We start from the raw sequence: 6,614 nt of genomic DNA on the forward strand, positions 1-6,614 counted from the left end.
CCCAGAGCCCAATGACAATACCACAGGAACTCTGGTTGCCAAAGGCAACTTTGCAGTGCAAGAGCATAAACACCCCCACAGGGATGCCATCCTTCCATGCATCTCATGGGACACTCTGAACATGAAGTTCTAAACCCATTTAGTAATTGGAGCTGTTAGGACTAGATAGAGTCCATCTGAGTGAGGGAACCCCGAAGGGGATTTCTAATTTTACTGTAATACAAAATCCTGTGCTTAATAGAGGAAAACTATACTTACAACCAAAATGGAAAAATAAAAAAAGAGAAAATACAAGGACTTTTTACTGACAGTAAAACAGTGCAATTCATAGCCTGGTCATGAGAGCTGTTTCACTGTGTAGTTGGCAGAAGCTGCCAGGGACAGATTTACTCTCCAGCCCGAGGGGCAGTGGCAGCAGAGGAGGTGGTGTGGGATGTGCACTTGAGGTGACGCCGTGGGGGAGCTGCCATTTCACTGCACAACTTTTCCTCCATTCCAGGCTAACTTAAGGATATCATCCTGCACACTTTCACAGGTTGTAGAGCACTGTTTCTGTTAATTATCAACTTGTGACTTCTATTCAGTGGTCTCTATCACCCTGTTCTGTAGCAATACTCTGTGTGTAGTAAACAAAGATGCTCTGCATTGTTTTTTTTAGATGCTTCTTAATCTCTAGTACAGAGGAACTGCACAAAAACTGAACTGGTTTTGCATATGGCTGGTGACAGAAAAGTTATCTTGGAATCTCCTGTGTGCAATATCTTTATTTCTACCAATGTTGATGTGCCCAAATCTGATTTTGACAACTGGTAGATTATGGCAGATCTAATAACCCCAAACCCCTGGAAACAGAGATATAGATGAGTCATTAATTGCCAGTGAAAGAAAATGACTGCTTCTATTTAAGCAGAGTTAATGCCATTTTTCTTTGAATAAGCTGCCAAAAGAACAAGATCACAAGCTGTTAGGAAAACAACTTGAAGAAGCTGTAGCTGTGATTTGTGTCAAGCTCAAAAGAAGGAAAGATACAGAATCTGTAGGCAAGAGCGGACATCATCACAATAGCTGTGAGTCTGGGACAGAAAATGACCCACCTGTGAGCATAGTTTTGTTCAATACTGTTATCAGTTGCTAAACAATAGCATCACATATCTATCGTAACTGGTTTTTATTTATTAAAGCTGGGGAATCCCTGGTTACCTGTGCTTGGACTTAAGGTACTTTACTTTCACCCTCCTCTAAAATAAAGAGTAGCACTGAAGCTGCAGTATTAAATACACCAGTCCTAAAAATTACTGTTGTAGCTTCAATCTGGGCTCCCCCCATTTATTTATTTTATTCCCAAGTGGGACAAAAGGGGAAGAGGTGGTGTTTAAATTCCCAGTATGTAGTCCTTTGATGCCTATCTCAATTGGAAGGAAGTGATAGGGACAGATTAAGATTTGGGGATAGGGATAGGTAAAACAAATAGATTTGAATGTGTGGGGTAAAGCCAGATGCATCTTGTTGTATGGGCTGCTTTTAGAAATCTGGGGTTGTTTTCTTTCAGCCTAGAACTGCTGATAACTGGAGCTGTATGGCAGTAACTCACATTCCCAGCACCTTGCCTCCCTCCAGCTCATTCCAGAGGCTGCTGTAGCAGCTTCTTGCTGGGCAGTGGTGACAGAAACAATGTTAGGGTTGAGACAGTGGAGAAAACTGGACTGTTATTCAGCCTGGCTTTGTGGAGAGTACAGGTATGTGTTCCTGTCAACAGGTTTTTATTTGCAAAATCAGAAGCTTCTTGCCAGAGAACTGTTTGAAGGGGAAACCCGAGGGCAGCCAGCAGCAAAACTATTTTCTAGCTTCAGAGGTGTTCTTCTCAAAGGCCAGCACAAATCCTTGAAACATTGAAGCTGTGAAAACAAATTGAGAGAAGAATGGAATGGAATTTTTCTTACCAGAATAGCAAGCCAGGTTCATACTTAGAAATAAAATTAACCAGAGCAGTGCAGAAGTTACACCTCACCCTGCTGTGCTCCGTGGTGATGAGTGAGCCAGTGCAGCTGGGGGAGAGCAGAATTATTGTACACAGAGGGTGGTTGCTGCCAGGAGGGCTCTGCAGGAGCTGTGGAAGGAGAGTGAGGCTTTCCCTCAGTGGAGGAGTAGGAGGTGATGCTGTGGCCTGTGTGCAGTGCGATGTAGCTGTATGAGCCATATGGAGTAGCTGCAGCAGCTTTTTTGGTTCTTCAGCCAGCTCCTTACCCAAATGCTTTCAGCCAAGCCACGTTTTGGTTCATTACTGGAGAGAATTAACTTCTTGTAATGCTTTTTGCATCTTTGGATTTTAAGCTTCTTGACTTCTTACATGTACATGCTTTCTGCAGCTGTTGTAAGTAGCTAGCTTTGCTCCCTCCAACCCCATGTAAGCTGAGAGAATCCTGAATTTATGAAAAATAGTGAGTAGATGGACCTGATTCCCAGAAATGGGGCAGGGGAGGGCAGGTATGCAGATATCTGTGTTAGTCTGTCAGCATTTCTCACTCTTGACCTGAAGGACCACACAATATGCTAAGAAATCCAGCACCAAAAGCTGGTTTGCTTGAAAAACCTACAGACTTTTCCAAGCATTTATTTTTCTCTCTGACACATGCCATCAATTTATTTGCAGCTCCTGTTATGAGGAATTTACATCAAAACCTCAGGAAACCACTTAATGCTCTTTAAAACACAATGCTTTAGATGAATTATTACTAAATGTGCCTTTGTGTTTTTTAAAGTATTTAAGATCTAGTTAATTAGCTGGGTTGGTTTTACATTACACATGTTCCTCACAACACTCAGCTGAAAAGCCATCATTGAATTAAATCATGGTTACTTAATCCTCAGTCATAGGTATGATGTTGATTCACATTTACATGTAACTCCTCCTACCACACATAATTTTTATAATTTCAAAGTCAACTGTTTGACAGTTACAAGTGATGATTAACTCTCCCCTGTTCTCAAATTAAAAGCTGTTAATTACTACTATGTACTTTTAAACTGAAAATACCAATGGTTTAGCCCTAGAAAGATCCTAGGTGAGCAGCTAGTTGACACCTCCACTGAGAGAACCATCAAAATAACAAACATTTTTTTCCTCTCTTTTGAACTTCTCAGCAGAAGAAAGGTGTTGCTGTCTTCACTTCAAAGGCATTGCTGACTGTTTTCCAAACTCGCTGTGGAGCTGAAATGGATGCAGAGGGTGTCCTGAAGCGCAGCCTGACCTTCTTCACATGACAGCAAGGTCAGCACTTCGTTTTTGTTTTTTCTGTTGGTGAAATTCAGCTTCACTGGAGTGACTCCTGGTTAACAGCAGTCATCGTTAGCAGACTGGGAAGAAATCAGAGAGATCCAGACCAAGCTGTCAGCCCAAATATTCTTGAGAGCCCTGGTAGGGAATAACACTGTCCCATTTAGTTAAAATGAAAGTGATGCTGATGAGAATGTTCAGAATTTTTCCACGTTTTAAATATTTTTATTTGGAGTAATAAATAAAAATTGCAGAAGTGCAGCAGCCTAGTTGAGGGGAATGATGATTTTTAATGTACAGTGGCTGCTTTTAGGCTCTCAACTTCCACATTTTGAAGCAAGAGAAACTCTAAATATATAATATATAATTATATGTAATATATAAATATATTATATAAATTGAAATAATTGATTGTTATTGTTAATACACGAACCTGTGCTGTGTATTCTAGTACGAATATAGAGACAGGCTATTAGTTCTCAGAAAATGTTGTAGCCACTCAACCAGCGGTCCAAAAAGGGCAATTTAAAAGGGGTTTTATAACCCAGCCATAATCATGCAAGTGCTGGAGTGGGAAGGGACTGCCATTTGGTCACCCCATGTCCTTCACACCACACACAGGTCACTCAGTGGTGACTTACAGGACAGGGTCTATTCCAGTGGTGTCACCAGTAAAAGGGCCACAAACCAGCCTCTGTGGCCTGGTCCATTGCATAACTGCTCCTCCTAATTTTTTCCTGATATTTATCACACTTCTTCCCTCTGGCACTTCACATCCACTGCTTTTTTCCTGCCCCTGTTTACTAATGAGAGCAGTTTGGTTCTTTCACTTCCTGGGACAAGGAACTTACTAAACTCCTCACCAGGAAATTCAGTCCCCGTGGGTGTCAAGGAACAGAACAAGGTATTCAGATGTGTATCTGTACCTCTTGAGTATGCAAATGCATTTTGAAATATCTGTCCTTAAAAGCAGCTGATGGCTGCTTTTCAGGGCAGATCATAAATGCTGTGAGAACTAGGACCTGTATTAGGCTCAGAGGGAGCCTAAAAATAAATCCCTCCTCTTTCCAGCCACACGCTCAATGATTTTCATTGCCCCTCACCTTTGCCTATTGGTGCTCCAGGCAAATTCCTCATTACCTGACACTAAAACAACGATAGAGTGATCTCCATCCTGTACCCTACTGTTTCCTACTTCCATTTTTCATCACTTGTGTGAAGACAGAAAAAAAAGAGAAAGATGTAGCTGGGCAAAAATTCCTCATCCTTTGGGTGTCACTTCAGATTCATGTTCAAACTTTACTGGGAAGCTGAACCAGCTGACCTCCCTGTTGCTTGTCAGTTGCCTGTCTCTTATGGCAGGAAAATTGTAACCTTCAATTTACAAACTCTATCAAAACTGCTCTGTTTTGTTTTGGTTTTTTTAATGGTCTCATGAGAAGAGCAGAATTTCTGGATTCTTACGATGTTGAATACAATAGGTGATACTTTCAAATATTTTGGCTTTTAGAGCTTATGAAGCTGTGAGATGGGATCAGTTCGATCATCTCATCTGAGTGCTGTAAAATGTGTCCTTCAAGCCAAACAAACCCACCAGTAAAAAGAATTAGTGTACTCTCTAATGCACTTCCAAAAAGTCATGTAAAAGCCAAATGGCATCAGACAAATGTGTCTGGGAAGTGTTGACTGATAAGTTACCAAGGTGACACAGTAACCGCTAATTAATGCAGTTCTTACTTGCAGTTGAATCTCATTTTGTTTAGTTTTCTCCCCGGGAATGTCACATGGAAACATGAAATGTCTTGCATGAGTGGAATTTTGGGCCCTAACTCGTGATCTTTGGCAATTAGTATTGCAGTGATGTTAAAAAAAAACAAGGGTTTTTTCCTACTGACTGCATCACTCATTAGTTAAAATGCTCCACAAGGAACAAATAAAAAGTTTACCTTTACTGTATATAATTTAATATAAATAGCAGTGCTACTTAATATGCAGAGCTTCAATTAGGAATGTCCCCCTCCACTCTGGCTGGCCTGGGGGAAGCAAGATCAGAGATTACTTTAGAGGAGGAGCAGTTACCCAAACAGACAAGAAAAACTGGAATGGAGTGTCAAAATGACTTGCCTGATGTCACGATGTCATGTTGCAGGTCAGTGACAGAGCCGGGACTGCAACGCTGCAAATCATGGCCCTGTTTGGTCTTATTCTGGGAGACTGGGGGAAGGAAATACTGGTTTTTAAGGAGTATGGTGTGCATAGTTGTTTCACACATTAAGTAAAAAATACACTTAATGTATTCCTTACATAAATTAATTTAAAAGAGAATTTAAACACCTTAAATTTTATGACCTGGAAATATTTTAAACATAGGTTTTTACCTTAAAATTGAGACAAAGTTTCTCTTTCTTAAAGTGGCACAAAAAGGGTTTTTTTGTAATTGAAATGTTAATATTCCAATCTTTATCCTTCATTCAACTTCTCCATCAAGATGAAAAGTGACAAAGTTTGAGGGAATCACTAATTTAGATTAAAAATTATCTGCAAAAACAGATGCAAGAGGAAAAGAGCCATTAAAGTCTAGCTTAAATAAGATACCTCACACTTGAATTTCAAGAACTCTATGAGATAACTAGGATCATGTCTATAAAATACTTTGGTACTTTGTAATAAGGAAGAAGAAACTATTTCGTGAAACTTTGTGTATTTTTAAAAGTCATGTTTGTTCGAATAATGGCTTAAGCTGCTCTGTGAATGCTGTCAGTCCAAGTGTGCTGCAAGGCGCTCGCTTTAAAAGCCACCATTCATTCCTTTTGGTTGGAGGAGGCACTCTGAGATAAGAGATGAGTTTCTTTTAAAGAAGATAAAGCTCGAGACACTGCATGGGCCATGTCTGCAGACCTGACCCTGTGCCAGGGGCCATGGCCTTCCTCCTTCTTGCAGTGCCTGCCCCCAGGAGAGAGCCTGGACCAGGAGGCAGCAGCTGGACAAGGCTCCTGGAGCAGTTTCTTTCTTGCCAAGTACATGGAGGAGACCACGGGCTGAGCAGGATTTTAGGCTCTCCCTCAGGTGAGCCTGGTGACCACGTTCAGCCGAGCACGGGGCAGGAGCTCCCCGTCCTGCCTGTGCGGACACAGGTGGCTGCTGAGCGTCTGTAAATTCTTGTGGCTGGAGGACGGGGGATCCCTTCCCCTGCCCAGCTCCAAGAGGGGCTGCCCTGACAGGACGGACTTCTTTGCTGCCTGTCCTGCTCCTTCATGGCACTGTGAGGTGGAAAACCAGAATCAGGGCACAAAAAACTCCTTGTGCCGCCCGTGGTCACACAGCCAGGTCTCTCTGGGGT

This window comes from Corvus hawaiiensis, chromosome 15 (genome assembly GCF_020740725.1).
Source record: "Corvus hawaiiensis isolate bCorHaw1 chromosome 15, bCorHaw1.pri.cur, whole genome shotgun sequence".
Lineage (NCBI taxonomy): Eukaryota > Metazoa > Chordata > Aves > Passeriformes > Corvidae > Corvus > Corvus hawaiiensis.